The 15,655-nt window shown below is 43.7% G+C and overlaps 1 protein-coding gene across 5 annotated transcripts in view; it reads right to left on the bottom strand.

Annotated features, from left to right (window-relative positions):
* The window catches only part of FGF13 (fibroblast growth factor 13), a 569,406-nt gene that overhangs the window by 234,850 nt on the left and 318,901 nt on the right, over positions 1-15,655 (bottom strand). The window lies entirely within an intron of this gene.

Below are 15,655 nucleotides of genomic sequence, written 5' to 3'. Positions count from 1 at the left end.
TTTGGTCACAGAGATGAAAAGGAAGAAGACACAGGTCAGATTAAAAGTGTGAAAAGACTCAACAGGCTGTTGCTGGCTTTCAAAAGTGGCCTGAAGGAGGCCTGGGCCAGGGAATATACATAGCTTCTGGCAGCTGGAGACGGCCTTCAGTTGACAGCTAGCAAGAAGATGGGCATCTCCATCCTACCAGGAACTGCATCCTGCTAAAAACCAACATGAAAAGGGAATGGATGCTTTTCTAAAGCCTCCAGGAAGAAATACACCCAAAGCAAGCCAAGACTTGCTTCTGAGCTTCAGTACAGCAAGATTAACAAATTTGCAGTGATTAAGCCACCCAGATTGTGGTATATTGTTAGGCCAGCAGAAAACTAAGAAAATATTCAATGTTTAAATGCTGAAAACCTAACTAGGTTCTATATCCCATAAGCTTTCTAAAGGTATTTTAATAACAATAATCAAATATCAATATGTGGAACTGACATACCTTCATTATCTTCAGCCTGAGAAGAAAACATATGCACAAAGAAGTTTCCTTTGGCCTTTTGCTTTTCCATTGCCTCCCATAATACTACCTTTCAATATTCTTTCAAAAACTATTTATTGCTGCTGCTAAGTCACTTCAGTCGTGTCCGACCCTTAGCAACCCCATGGACTGCAGCCTACCAGGCTCCTCCATCCACGGGATTTTCCAGGCGAAAGTACTGGAGTGGGTTGCCATTGCCTTCTATTTATTGAGAACCTACCATATGCCAGGCACCATTGAATGTATACAGTACACAGCAGAAAGGAAAACAAATGTAGAGAAAAACCCTTGCCTTCATGGAGTTTACACCTCTGGAGTGGAGCTGAGGGGTAAACAGAGAGTAAAGAAATCAGGAAGATGAGACTTCCAAGGGTCTCTGAGTCACTCACAGGAAGGAATGTGCTTGAAATCCTCGGAAGACTCACATAGTTGAGAAATAAACACTGACAAGTTAAGCTCCTGATACATCAGTGAGCTGTCCTTTAGAGCAATCCAGGGTGAAAACAGAGCAGAGGACTGAATGAAGTGCCATGGAGAGAGACCCAGAAGAGTGTGCCCAGTAAAGGGATCAAAATCACAGATCCTGAGGGAAGAAGTAGGACTTGCTCCTCTGGGTCTTTTTTTTTTTCCTTTTAAAGAAAATGAAGATGGACAAAAAATGTGGTTGGAAGTGAGAGACTAAAGGGTAGAGTGGGAGGAGATGAGTTCAAAAAAGTAAATAGAAGCCCACTCACCAGGCCATTGTAGTATCTCTGGCTTCAATTCTGGGTGGCAGGGAGCCATTGGGTGGACTCAGGCAGAAGAGTGATCAGACCTGGCTTATGTGAGCCAAAGCTCATTCTTGTTGCTATGTAGAGAACAGACTTCAGGAGTGAAGACAAGAAACTGGTTAGGAGGCTACTGCTATGATCCATGCAAAGGTTGAGAGAAGTTAGGACTTAGTGGTATAGGCATGAAGAAGTGGTTGTATTCTGGGTACATACTCTAGGAATACAAACTTTTATGAACAGAAGTTATGTCTAACAGCTAACACTATGTAGCCGCAAATGATGGTGCTTCATATAGATACCCTTTGAAAATGGTAATTCTGTGGAATATATACTTCCCAAAGGGAAAATATTTATTATGGATGAGCTAACTCTATTCTCTCAGCATAGGAGAGACCTCTCCTCACACTGAACCCTCTTCTGCATGACTTCATTGTACTAAATGCATCTGTGTAGACTGGGATCCAATAGGTACCCAGCAAACATTCACACAGCAGGACAGTATTAATGAGTGATGGAGATGAGAATGGACAGTTTGCAAAACAACATTCTTGAGAAATAGATTCTCTTGAGCCTTGACACCATGCTTCTCTCTCTTCTCTCAATGTATTTTCTCTGTCAGTATGTCAAAGATTCCACCAAACAAGACTAACACTTCGAGTACTAGTGGGAGAATGGAGGAACTGCAAAGTGAAGAAGAGGCACCAGGCATGCCAAGCTGGGAACCTCTAGCCAGGGAAGGCCTCCTGCTGCTGCTCTTGGCTTCATCTTTGCTTCTCAGCCCTTAAGCAAGTCCAGTTTACATCTCTTCTTCCAGAAGCTCCCTAGAAGCATGCTGCCTAAAACGCCAAACAGTTTCCTCCACCAATGGTTGTAGGAAACAGTCAGAGGAATGCCCCTCACTTCTGGGGTAAAGCAGGAACTAGTTGAGTCCTGCTGCCATGATAATTGGATTAGACCCACTTGTCAGGGAAAAGAATTTGCAATTATTGAAGAATACTCTAATGGTTCATCTTATGTGACACCTTGACAGAGCCATAGGGTCCCTAGGTAGTTGGTCAAACATTGTGAATGCACTCTTCTTATATGATAATTTTTATCAATGTGTGTTGCCCTGTGTGTTGCCAGATTGCTAGATTTGGAAAAGCCCATTCATGCTTTAACAACAACAACAACAAAAATAGAAGAAGATTGCAGGACTTGAGCTGCCCATCTTCATCTCCCAGTCCTTTTTCTTCCTTGCAATTGATAAATCACTTATTTCACTTCTTCTTTTTCCATACTGGAAACTGATCTAGCCCAACCATGAATCTAAAAACTGTTTATTAGATGTTTCAGTGTTTTCTCCATCACTCTGCATGAGTCCCAAGTGCCCTGGGCAAGTACATGGGTCTGCAGAGTTACAATCGTTCCTCCAACTCCTTCAGTGTTATGACAGAATGAATTTTTGCTTGATGGCAAATTATTTTGTATTTCATTCCATATTTTATATCCCTGTGTGTATGCACACTGGAAAAGTGTATGCACACTTCAACATAATTCTGATCAAAGGTGATCACCTCTCCCTAATCAGAAGTGATTATCCTAAATGAAATTTGCCAATGATCAGCATCATTTCTCTTATGTGCTATCAAAATGTTTTAATGCAGTGAGTAAAAAACACTGACGGTTGTTATCATGGTACAGAGGATACACGAACTTAATGTTGTGTGTGACCAGTAGAACAGTTACCAGCTTGATATGTTGTCCCTTTAAAAATCACATTCCCACGTAGTCCCCAATTTGGTGTAATGTACACCTTCCTAACAATTCTGATTGCTACAGTGAGGGAAGGTGAGGCTCCAAGAATTATTTGCTTAAGGTTACCCAGAGAATATACGCCAGAATTAGGAACACAACGAAGTTGCTGATCCTAAAACTGACATCTAACATACAGATAAATTTCATAAGTTCATTAGTATATCCATTTACTCAGCATCTACTATGTATCAGATCTGTGCTATACTCTGTCTGAAGCACATAGCTATGACCAAACCAATGAACGTTTACATGAAGTTAATAAATAAATGAATCGCTCTCAGCTTTTTTCTTTTTTGTCTCATCTTACACAGCTCCCCAGAGAGAGAAGGTGTATGTGTGTGGGGTATGTTGACATGATAATGGGGGTGTTGATCTGATAACAGAGACTTTCTTTCTGAGACGCATGATGCTAAGCATCGTACATACACAACATGAACAAGCTGAAGACTTGGGACCCTAGGCCCATTGAGGGCCAGTGGAGAACTTAGAAGCAGCCCTGAGAAGGAAGGATTATCCAATTAAGGGTTGCCAGCATGGCCCCTTGGGAGCAAATTACTCCAGACAACTTTTACAATTTTCCTTCTTGAAGTGAAATTCAGCAGCAACAACAACAAGAGTACAACGGTGTCCCCCCAAAACAGCCTGAACAATACTTCCAGAGATAAACACAAAGATGGAGTCACATTTCCTCATACTCAGTTGCTGGAGAAAATCATAGTGCCTTTCCTCATTGAATTAAAAGGCCACAGACTCCTAAACCTTTCCATGTTTTGGCAAGAAAATTATAAGTAGTTGTGCCCACTGAGTTTGGTATGAATCTAAATACAGGCAGGTGTAGATAAACCCAATGTATCAATGCCATCACATAGAGATGCAAACGTCACTCAGCATTTGGAGTGTGAGGGGTGGAGGAAGCCCTCTCAGCCAGCCCTACAGGACAGCCCAAGCCCAGAGGGTTGGTTTAGAAAAGCTTTTTTGGCCAGGCCTGGCTTCCTTTCTCCTGTTGAATGGGGCCTAGTGCCAACCTAGCAGGTGCCCTGGAAATGATGGAGAGGTGGGTAGGGCTTCTCTCACACACTCCACTTCACCTCAGGGCCTGTAGTGACTCAGCTTGGCCACTTCACGCACAGCGTGGGTAAATGTGAGGTGAGAGTTTTAGGCCCTGCCTGGTCAAGCATGTCACCCTAGATACCCCCACGGGGCCTAAGGAGAATGGAGTGACAGAAGAGAGATGACTCCACAGAAGCCAGCACAACTACCAGAAATAGAGGCCATACAATGTCTCTGAAAGTCTAGCTGTTAAACCTCACTCTCCATTTCCGAGAATTCGCCCTACCTTGGGCTTTTCCAGCCACAAAGACAGGTCATGAACATTCTACAGAACAATGTCCCTAGGAAGTTTCTCAGGAGACTCAGAATATGGGCTCAGTCCACGATGATAACTGAATTGCTTCCTTTTGGCTATCTTTAGGAAAAAATGGTAAGCGAGGACCCTGCCCCCCCCCACCTTGGATGGTTTGAATCATCGACAGAGTTCTATTTTCTGCCACAAAACTCATGGCCATCCATCTTCTCCACAGGACCCAGTTTCATCGTACCTCTCACTCACCTCAGCACTTGTCCTCTGCTGTCTAAAACTGTGACCTTCTGGTTGAAGCGAAAGCAAGCTGATCCAAACATACTGAGGAGGGTTGGTAGATGGAGCTCAGCTACATAGGCAGAGGCAATCCCTGAGGGCACAGGTGGCGAACCAAGTGATGAAAAGTGATGTCAAATGAGGCTCCAGAAACAAACCAGCCAATCCAGAGTCCAAAAGCGGGAAGCTTACAAGAACCACTCCATGGGAATCACCGGCAGCCAAGAGGAGGCTTCCATGAGGAGACCACATTACTTGGAGGAAACAAAGATCTGCCTTTAAAATGTACAAGGCAATGCCATCTCCAGATCACCAGTAAGTAGAATGACCATATTAACAAGCAGAATGACAAAAAGTCACTGCCTTCTCATACCACCCCAAAGGCACAGAGGTAAGCAGTGTGCATGCATGCTCAGTTGTATCTGACTCTTGACGACCCCATGGACTGTAGCCCACCAGGCTCCTCTGTCCATGGGATTCTCCAGGCAAGAATACTGGAGTGGGTTGCCATTTCCTCCTCCAGAGGATTGTCCCAACCCAGGGATCAAATCTGTGTCTCCTGCATTGCAGGCAGATTCTCACCACTGAGCCACTTGGGAAGCCCCTGCAATTAGAAGACATGGGGTCTATCTCTGACTCTGGCACTCACTAGCTTTGTGATCTTGGGCAGGTCACTTAAGTCTCTGAATCTTTCCTGCTTCATGTGCAGAATGGGAACAACTGCACAGGGTAGGATTAACTAAGGAGGGAGACAGGGCGGCTGACACCAGTTGGACTCCAGTTGGCTCTGATGGGGTTAGAGAGAGCTGAGCACAGGGGCCAGAATACACGGGGTCAGGTTACAGCTACTCTCTGGCTGAGAGCACAGCCTTGCTTGGTGGGCACCCTCCCCTGCCCTTTCCTTTCTCCTCAAAGAATCTCAGGCCCTGGATTTGCTTCCAGGGAACCAAACTGAAGACAACCAACTTTCAACAACACAATGAAAGCAAACTAATATATGCAATTTTTCTCCTCAAAGGCTGACTTTGGGCTATCTATTATTGAACCACATACCAGGGACAGTGAGGCAGATTTCTCAAGCCAGTCACCACTGCCTTCAACTGCCTTCAGGAGCCAGGAGAGAGGTCCCTGAGCAGGCTGGCAGGAGAGGTGCCACCCCTGACACCCGGGCCTGGGTTCTGCTTCTCAGTGGAGGAGGGCATTTTTCACTTGGGTCTTGATGCGCTTGTGTTACAGTGACTGACTTGTGATTACATCAGGCAGTGAAACCACGGGAGGGTCCCTTGAGGTGCCTTATTCTAGTTATTTGGAATCATAGTCAATACAGATTGACTTCCTTCCTGTAACCCGGCAATTGTGTGTGAGTGAATATAAGACATGTCTGTTCCTGAGAAACACGCATGCTTTAGACACCTTTTGTCTAACTGTGTAGCCTTTTATTCCCTCTGTCTACTTTAGAAAGGGGAAAGAAGCTGTGGTTTTGAGGACAAAAATAGAGCAGAGTAACTTTCCAGAACTGTGTTCCTGAAGGCTGCTTGTCTTCAGTTCAGATCCCAGGACAGGGATTCTTTAGTGAGAAGGGAGCAGGCAGGAGAGGGCAGGGGTGTGGGGTGGAGGTGGGGAGTGGGGGTTGCAGGGTGCTCACCAAGGAAGGCTGTGGTCTCAGTTTGAAGCTAGCTTTCACCTGATCCCACAAGGTCCACTGGACCACAAATGGCACCATAGCATTGGTCCCATCTTCAGGCAATAGTTACAGTTACAGTTCAGTTGCTCAGTCATGTCTGACTCTTTGTGACCCCACAGACTGTAGCACACCAGGCTTCCCTGTCCTTCACCAACTCCCAGAGTTTACTCAAAACTCATATCCATCGAGTCAGTGATGCCATCCAACCATCTCATCCTCTGTCATCCCCTTCTCCTCTTGCCTTCAATCTTTCCCAGCATCAGGGTCTTTTCAAATGAGTCAGTTCTTCACATTAGGGGGGCAAAGTATTGGAGTTTCAGCTTCAGCATCAGCCCTTCCAATGAATATTCAGGACTGATTTTCTTTAGGATGGACTGGTTGGATCTCCCTGCTGTCCAAGGGATTCTCAAGAGTCTTCTCCAACACCACAGTTCAAAAGCATCAATTCTTCAGTGCTCAGCTTTCTTTATAGTCCAACTCTCACATCCATACATGATTACTGGAAAAAACATAGCTTTGACTAGATGGACCTTTGTTGTCAAAGTAATGTCTTTGATTTTAATATGCTATCTAGGTTGGTCATAACTTTTCTTACAAGGTACAAGCATCTTTTAATTTCATGGCTGCAGTCACCATCTGCAGTGATTTTGGAGCCCAAAAAAGTAAAGTCTGTCACAGTTTCCATTGTTTCACCATGTATTTGCCATGAAGTGATGGGATCAGAAGGCATGATCATAGTTTCCTGAATGTTGAATTTTAAGCCAACTTTTTCACTCTCCATCTTCAGGCAATGGAGTTGAACAAGTCATTTGCCATGGGCTTCCCTCAGGTATGAGGAGGACACCCTCGTAGGCAAGAGGCCTTTTGCTATAGAGAAGGGGGCAATGAGGAACCTCAGCAACCAAAATCCCCAACAACTGGGAAAGGGAATGTGGGCAGCTCACCAACACTGTCCATTACACTAGCCAAACAACAACCAGACACCTTGTAAACAAAGCTTCTCACCTTGGGCCAATGAGCTACCTGGGAACCTGTGTATCCTCACCTCCCACCACTCTCTGCTTCCTCATTCCACACCAACCAGATTGGTCGTTGACCATGCCCTCATCTTAGGGTCTCTGCGCTGGCTCTCCCTCGGCCTGGAGCTCTCTGTGTGCAGATAGCATCTTCTTGGTTGAGGCTTCTCTAACACATACAAGAGCAACCCCATCACTCTTCATTGCCTTATTTTTCTCTATACACGTATCACCATCTGACATAAAATATGCTTTATTTATGTTTATTTATCTTCTTCCCCCCTTGAATGTCAGCTCCAACAAGGCTGGAATTTTTGTGTGTTTTTTTTTTTTTTTTTTAATTCACTACTGTTTCTCCAGTGCCTACAACAATGCCTGGCTCATTAAATATTGATTGAATAAGTAAATGAATAGCTCCTTCATTTTAAAGCCCTCTCCCCTCAGCTTGAGCTAATGAGACTCTATTTCCAATGTTCTCATCATTCCCCTCTATTTCATCTACACCATTTCCAGTGCATTAGGTTTGCTTTTTAAAAAACATTTATAGGAAGAGTCATGTTTATTTCCACTTCATATTTTTAAATGTTCACCAAATCAACCACAGTCATCACTTCTACACTGGTGATGAGCCATGTTTGTTTTGAAATTGAAAGTCCATAAAGTGCCCAATTCTGCCAATCATGAAGAACAAAACACCTCAAGAAAGAATCCAGTGACACTTACTGAGTAGACAAAATCCCAGTGGAGTAAAGGCGTGTCATATATCCTAAAAGGTTTCTAAGCTGTCACCCTCACACCAATAAGCTGTATTTGAACAAAAATCTAAATATCATCTATCAAATAAAGCTTTCCATATAAGTCACTTGTTTTAAAAGACCTACAAAATAATATGTGCTACTTTTTGTACCCCTTATATACTATATTGGAGAAGGCAATGGCACCCCACTCCAGTACTCTTGCCTGGAAAATCCCATGGATGGAGGAGCCTGGTAGGCTGCAGTCCATGGGGTCACTAAGAGTCGGGCACAACTGAGCGACTTCACTTTCACTTTTCACTTTCATGCATTGGAGAAGGAAATGGCAACCCACTCCAGTGTTCTTGCCTAGAGAATCCCCGGGATGGGGGAGCCTGATGGGCTGCCGTCTATGGGGTTGCACAGAGTTGGACATGACTGAAGCGACTTAGCAACAGCATATAATATATAATATACTGTTTGTGACTAAAAAATCAATACTTAATAAATGAGGTTTTGTGGGAGACATGGAATGAAAAAGAAATCTCACTATATCATAGTACACTTGCATACACAGTACCTATTTTTTTAACGGTACAATAGAAATCCTTTATTTTTTAGTGGTTGTCCATATTATATTTATTCAACGTAAAGGGTAATTAGATTTCCCAGGTGGCGCTAGTGGTAAAGAGCCCACCTGCCAATGCAGGAGACATAAGAGACACAGCTTAAATCTGTGGCTCAGGAAAATCCCCTGGAGGAAGGCATGGCAATCCACTCCAGTATTCTTGCCTGGGAATCCCATAGACAGAGGAGCCTGGCGGATGACAATCCATAGGATTGCAAAAAGTCGAACACAACTGAAGCAACTTAGTGTGCACGCACACAAAGGATAATGTTTAAAGAAAAATTTGAAGACGCCTAAAAGAAATAGAGGAAAACAACAGAATGGGAAAGACTAGAGATCTCTTCAAATAAATTAGAGATATCAAGGGAACATTTCATGCAAAGATGGGCTCGATAAAGGACAGAAATGGTATGGACAGAACAGAAGCAGAAGATATTAAGAAGAGGTGGCAAGAATACACAAAAGAACTGTGCAAAAAAGATCTTCACGACCAAGATAATCACAATGATGTGATCACTGACCTAGAGCCAGACATCCTGGAATGTGAAGTCAAGGGGGCCTTAGAAAGCATCACTACAAACAAAGCTAGTGAAGGTGATGGAATTCCAGTTAAGCTATTTCAAATCCTGAAAGACGATGCTGTGAAAGTGCTGCACTCAATATGCCAGCAAATTTGGAAAACTCAGCAGTGGCCACAGGACTGGAAAAGGTCAGTTTTCATTCCAATCCCAAAGAAAGGCAATGCCAAAGAATGCTCAATCTACCGCACAATTGCACTCATCTCACACGCTGGTAAAGTAATGCTCAAAATTCTCCAAGCCAGGCTTCAACAGTACATGAACTGTGAACTCCCAGATGTTCAAGCTGGTTTTAGAAAAGGCAGAGGAACCAGAGATAAAATTGCCAACATCTGTTGGATCTTCAAAAATGCGAGAGAGTTCTAGAAAAAACATCTACTTCTGCTTTATTGATTACACCAAAGCCTTTGACCGTGTGGATCACAACAAACTGTGGAAATTCTAAACGAGATGGGAATACTAGACCACCTGAAATCTGCATGCAGGTTAAGAAGCAACAGTTAGAAGAACTGACTGATTTGAAAAGACCCTAATGCTGAGAAAGATTGAAGGCTGGAGAAGGGGATGACAGAGGATGAGATGGTTGGATGGCATCACCAACTCTATGGACATGAGTTTGAGTAAGCTCCGAGAGTTGGTGATGCACAGGGAAGCCTGGTGTGCTGCAGTTCGTGGGGTTGCAAAGACTCAGACACAACTGAGCAACTAAACTGAACTGAACTGAGGAGTCCTGCCAGGAAGAGCCTTTGTTTCAGGATATCCCATTGTCTCTGGGATAATGTCACTGATTCCATTCTAGTCCAACAGACAGCTCCAGGGTGGCATGGTGGTTAACAGCACAGGCTAGCAGGAGAACAAGCTGGCACAGGAGGAGGTGGATGTGGAGTACATCTCTCTCCACGGATACATCAGGAATACTCCTTCAGACACAGATGTGCTTGCAGAACACCAGCTGAGAGCGGACAAGAGTACCTGACCATCAGAAAAGAATATATCAGTTCAATTCAGTTCAGTCACTCAGTCGTGTCCGACTCTTTGCGACCCCATGAATCGCAGCACGCCAGGCCTCCCTGTCCATCACCAACTCCCGGAGTTCACCCAGACTCATGTCCATCGAGTCAGTGATGCCATCCAGCCATCTCATCATCTGTCGTCCCCTTCTCCTCCTGCCCCCAATCCCTCCCAGCATCAGGGTCTTTTCCAATGAGTCAACTCTTCGCATGAGGTGGCCAAACTACTGGAGTTTCAGCTTTAGCATCATTCCTTCCAAAGAAATCCCAGGGCTGATCTTCAGAATGGACTGGTTGGATCTCCTTGCAGTCCAAGGGACTCTCAAGAGTCTTCTCCAACACCACAGTTCAAAAGCATCAATTCTTTAGCGCTCAGCCTTCTTCACAGTCCAACTCTCACATCCATACATGACCACAGGAAAAACCATAGCCTTGACTAGACGGACCTTTGTTGGCAAAGTAATGTCTCTGCTTTTGAATATGCTATCTAGGTTGGTCATAACTTTCCTTCCAAGGAGTAAGTGTCTTTTAATTTCATGGCTGCAGTCACCATCTGCACTGATTTTGGAGCCCCCCAAAATAAAGTCTGACACTGTTTCCACTGTTTCCCCGTCTATTTCCCCATGCAAAAGTCGGTAGGACAAAGGAACTGGGGGGAAAACCAGGAGTGTTAATAGGACTGGACCTGCCCTCAGTGAGGGTGGGAACTGAAGCAGGGGTCTGATCTCCACAGGGGGGCAACTGTCTGGGTCTGAGGAGAAACATTTAAGGAGAGTGAAGCAGCTGATCTGTGGAAGCCTAAATGGAATGAGAATAAGAGCACAGGCTATGGAACTGGACCATGTAGCTTTGCATACTGTACCAGTGAATTACTAACCAAACAACTGAGTGCGAGTATGAACCACATTTACAGGGTTGTTGTCAGGATGAGCTGCATGACATGTGAAAAATGTTCAGCGCACAGAATTAACTCCAAAAGGTGCAGCTGTGGTTGTTACACAGATGAGCTGTGTTTTTCTGTTTTAGTTTCAACTTTATGTTTTACGTGTCCAGGTCCCAGTGTCCTCAGTGAGCACTAAGGAAGACATCCCCAGCTGCTAGAACAAAAGCTCAGTTGCCTCACTGAGCCAAGTCTTCAAGGATGTGACTGACAAGGCCTCTTCCTTCTAGAAGCACAACATAACAACATGGAGTGCTGGGCTTGGAGTCAAAAGACCTCAAGTTTCAGCCCTCCATCTTACTAGCAACTGTGGTCGAGGCTAATTCACTCCATTTCTATACTAGAAAGTCAAGCTCCTGGAGGGAAGTAACCATATCTAAATGTTCATCCAGCTCTAGCTCATTGACTTGAATCTAGTAGGGCTTCGATAATGACTCATTAAATCAATTAAAGACATGAATATGTCTGAGGTTTAATTTTTCTGTGTGTTCAAAGGGATAATACCAGTAGGTCTGTCTCAAGTTTGTTTGGAAACTGGGCAGTGACTCTCACAAGTAGCCTTTCCTTCCCTTTTCCTTCCCTTTCCCTCCCCTTTCCTTCCATTTCACCCACTGAACAATGCCCGCCTTGGCTTCCTCTGCCTGATCTCTCATGATTCCCTTCCTCCATCTGTTCTCTACTGGTTAGTACCTATTCACCCATCAATTCTCAGCTCAAAAGAGAATCCTTTCTCTGACTCTTCATAATGCTCCTGCTATTAGAGCCCTTCCCATATGTCCTTCACGGAACTCTATACTTTCCTGATGATTTCATTCTTCCCATTAGATTGTAAACACCACCAGGGCAGGGCCCAATATCTTCCATGCACACCACTATATTTCCTCTTCTTTGGTCAATTGTTAATCTACATGAACAGCTTATTAAATAGTTGTTGGATGAATGCATGAAGAGATGATTAAATGAACAAATGAGAAGCAGTAATAATAATCCTTTCTGCCAGACACTTTTCTACAACCTTCACATTGTTAGTTTAAGACCACTTACATTGAGTGGATCGGTCCATTGCAATGCCCTTAGGAGGATCACTTTGCAAGCCCTACTATTTAATCGGAAAATATACTATAACATATTCTTAGATACGGAAACTGAGAAAGCCATCACACAACCTCTGCGGGCACCCATCTACCTCCCCACAATCAGGGTAAGCTTTCTTGTCCTTGGACCCACACCATTTCTTCTACTCTAGCATTCATTCAGGCCCCTGGACTCTCATTTCTCCAGCTTGCGTGGAACCTGGCTGAGTCCTCAACTGTTTTGATCCTCTAAGGCCTGTGTTCAGCAGGTCTTCATCTCAGGCTGATGGCGGGCTTTTAGCACATTGTTTGGCTTAGCAAAAATGGTGAGAAGGGAAAGAGGAAGGGAAAGGGAAGGAGTCAGCTGTGCTTGCTTCCCAAGGCAGGGCCATTTTTCCTTCTTCCCCATCCTTCTGCCTGCTCATAGTAATGGGGGTGGGGAGGAAGCAAATTTCTCCTGCAACTACAGAAGTCATGAGCTAGCTCCCTGTACAGTATATTCCTACTGAACTTCTACAACCTTCCAGGGATTTCACTATTATTACTGTTCCTATATTCCAAATGGAGAAAGTTTATGACCAATCATTCTCGTGGCAGCAGTCCCATGAATGCCACCATTCTTCAGATGTCTTTGTCCACAAAAAATCCTGTGTTATACAAATGTGATGCATGGCGCTGTCATTGTTTTTGCTGTCCACCATGGGCATTAAAGTCATTAATCCAACTAATATTTTCTGAGCATCAAGCATCAGCTCAGCTCTATTCTCATTACTTGAGAGTACAACACAAACACAGAACCACAGGAATGAGAGGAAGGGCAGAAAGCCAGACACATTACTGTATAGCAAGTACTTTAATAGGGAAAATTATGGATGTGTGGGGCTAGAGAACAGGGCTGAATAATCCAGGATGGGGGAACAGGTAGAAAGAAAACACTTCCTTTGCTGGAGTACAGAGGAGAATGGACAAATCAAAATAGGCCAACATAAAGTTTTTATAGTCTTCCACTTGCAAAATATTCATTTGATCAGTAGACGTCTATCACATACCTACTCTTTGCCAAGCATATTGCTATACACTGGGGATACAAACTGAAACAAGGCAAACACAGTCCCTGCCTTTAGATGGGAATTTCGAACAGATGGTCTCAAAGGTGCCTCTCAGCAAGAATGTTTGTTTTTCCTCCCAACACTACAAAAGCCTTTTGATTTGATGCCACCATGACAAATCCCAAGGGTAACAAAAGGCAGTCTCTCCAAGATTAGAAGGGTATCTCCTTAGAACCACACAAAAGGAAAACCCATCAAATCTCCCTGGTGACAGAGAAGACAATACCTGTGGCTTTCACAACATATCTGGCAGCCCAGTTCTCTTGAACAGGGCCATTAAGGAAATGACAAAAGAATTTCAAGCAGCAGGCATAGAGAACTCCAAGAAAAATCATTCTCATTCATATGCCAGGGAACAGAGTTATTATGGTGGTATCCTTGTTTATAATTGTATATCAAGGCTAGAATAGAGAAAAGTCTGCCATGGTGCTAAGGCAAAAATTGGGCTTTGGGGGCTCAGAGTGGAGGAAGAGACTGAATATTAGTATGTATTGGTAATCCACTCATTTTTCACATGACGGAAACAGGTAATCCAACCTCTATCTTTGGAACTTATTTTATCAATACATAGATATTTCAGCACAGTGAGGGTCTGAGATCAGTCCACAACTTGTTCAATCTACAAATATTTTTGTAGTGCCTGTTATGTGTCAAGCACTGTGCCAAGTGGCATATAAGATACTGATAGGCCTTACCTCCTAATACCATTAGGACACATGAATTTCCAGGGGCCACAAACATTCAGTCATTAAAAAAGAAGATACATGATGTCAGACTCTTATTTTCCCATTTAGAGTGTTAGTTCTTTTAAGGCATAGATTAATATCCAATAATGTAGGAGTAAAGAATAAGAGTTGACTCATTGGAAAAGACTTTGATGTTGGAAGGGATCGAGGGCAGGAGGAGAAGGGGACGACAGAGGATGAGATGACTGACGGCATCATCAACTCGATGGACATGAGTTTGGGTGGACTCTGGGAGTTGGTGATGGACAGGGAGGCCTGGCGTGCTGCCATTCATGGGGTCGCAAAGAGTTGGCCATGACTGAGTGACTGAACTGAACTGAACTGAACTGAACTGAAAGAATATAGACTGTGAATTCATATGAGAACTGAGTTTCAATCTCAGTTTTACCACTAATGAACTATGTAGCCTTGGGCATGTTACTTAACCTCTCTGAACCTTATAAAATGAGCAAGACGGCAATTTGGAGTGGTACAGATACACTGCCTATCCAAAAGCAAATAATGCATGTGAGTATTTTATATATATATATATATATATATATATATATATATATATATTTACACACACATATATATGTATCACATGTAGCAGAGAATAAGTAGGGATTGATGGCACTGAGGACAAGACCTACAGGAGGTCAGCAGAGCAAGGATCACTATAAACAGCAGGTGTAACAGAAGGCTTCATGGAAGAACTAGAGCTGAAGAATGCTTAAGAATAAGTAAAGCAGAGGACGGAGAGCATTTTGGACCAGAGAACAACATGAGCTAATAAAAAGGCCTAGGCACAAGAAACCCACAGGAAGTAACTGAGTTGGGTGTGGGGTCAGGATGCTAGGAATAGCTTCTGTTTCATAATATTAGTTGTTACCTTTTATATATATATATATATATATATATATATATATATATATATATTTATTGTTTTGGGCTTCCCTGGTAGCTCAGCTGGTAAAGACCGCCTGCAATGCAGGAAACCCCGGTTTGATTCCTGGGTCTGGAAGATCCCCTGGAGAAGGGATAGGCTACCCACTCCAGTATTCTTGGGCTTCCCCGGTGGCTCAGCTGGTAAAGAATCCACCTGCAATGTGGGAGACCTGGGTTTGATCCCTGGGTTGGGATGATCCCCTGGAGAAGGGAAAGGCAACCCACTCCAGTATTCTGGCCTGGAGAATTCCATGGATTCTATAGAACATGGGGTCGCAAAGAGTTGGACACGACTGAACGGCTTTCACTTTTGTTTTCCAAAACAGTTCCATATTCTGAAATGCACTGGGACCCAAGGGGTATGGAGAGAAGACTCAGGTCCTATACTATATTCCCTGCATATTTACATAATTATTCTAAGGAGAAATTTTCAAATGATGTGAATATTCCAGGAATATTTCACAAGAAAAACGGGTCTGTGAAA

This window comes from Bos indicus x Bos taurus, chromosome X (assembly GCF_003369695.1).
Source record: "Bos indicus x Bos taurus breed Angus x Brahman F1 hybrid chromosome X, Bos_hybrid_MaternalHap_v2.0, whole genome shotgun sequence".
Classification (NCBI taxonomy): Eukaryota; Metazoa; Chordata; class Mammalia; order Artiodactyla; family Bovidae; genus Bos; species Bos indicus x Bos taurus.
This window is presented reverse-complemented; position numbering and strand designations above follow the sequence as displayed.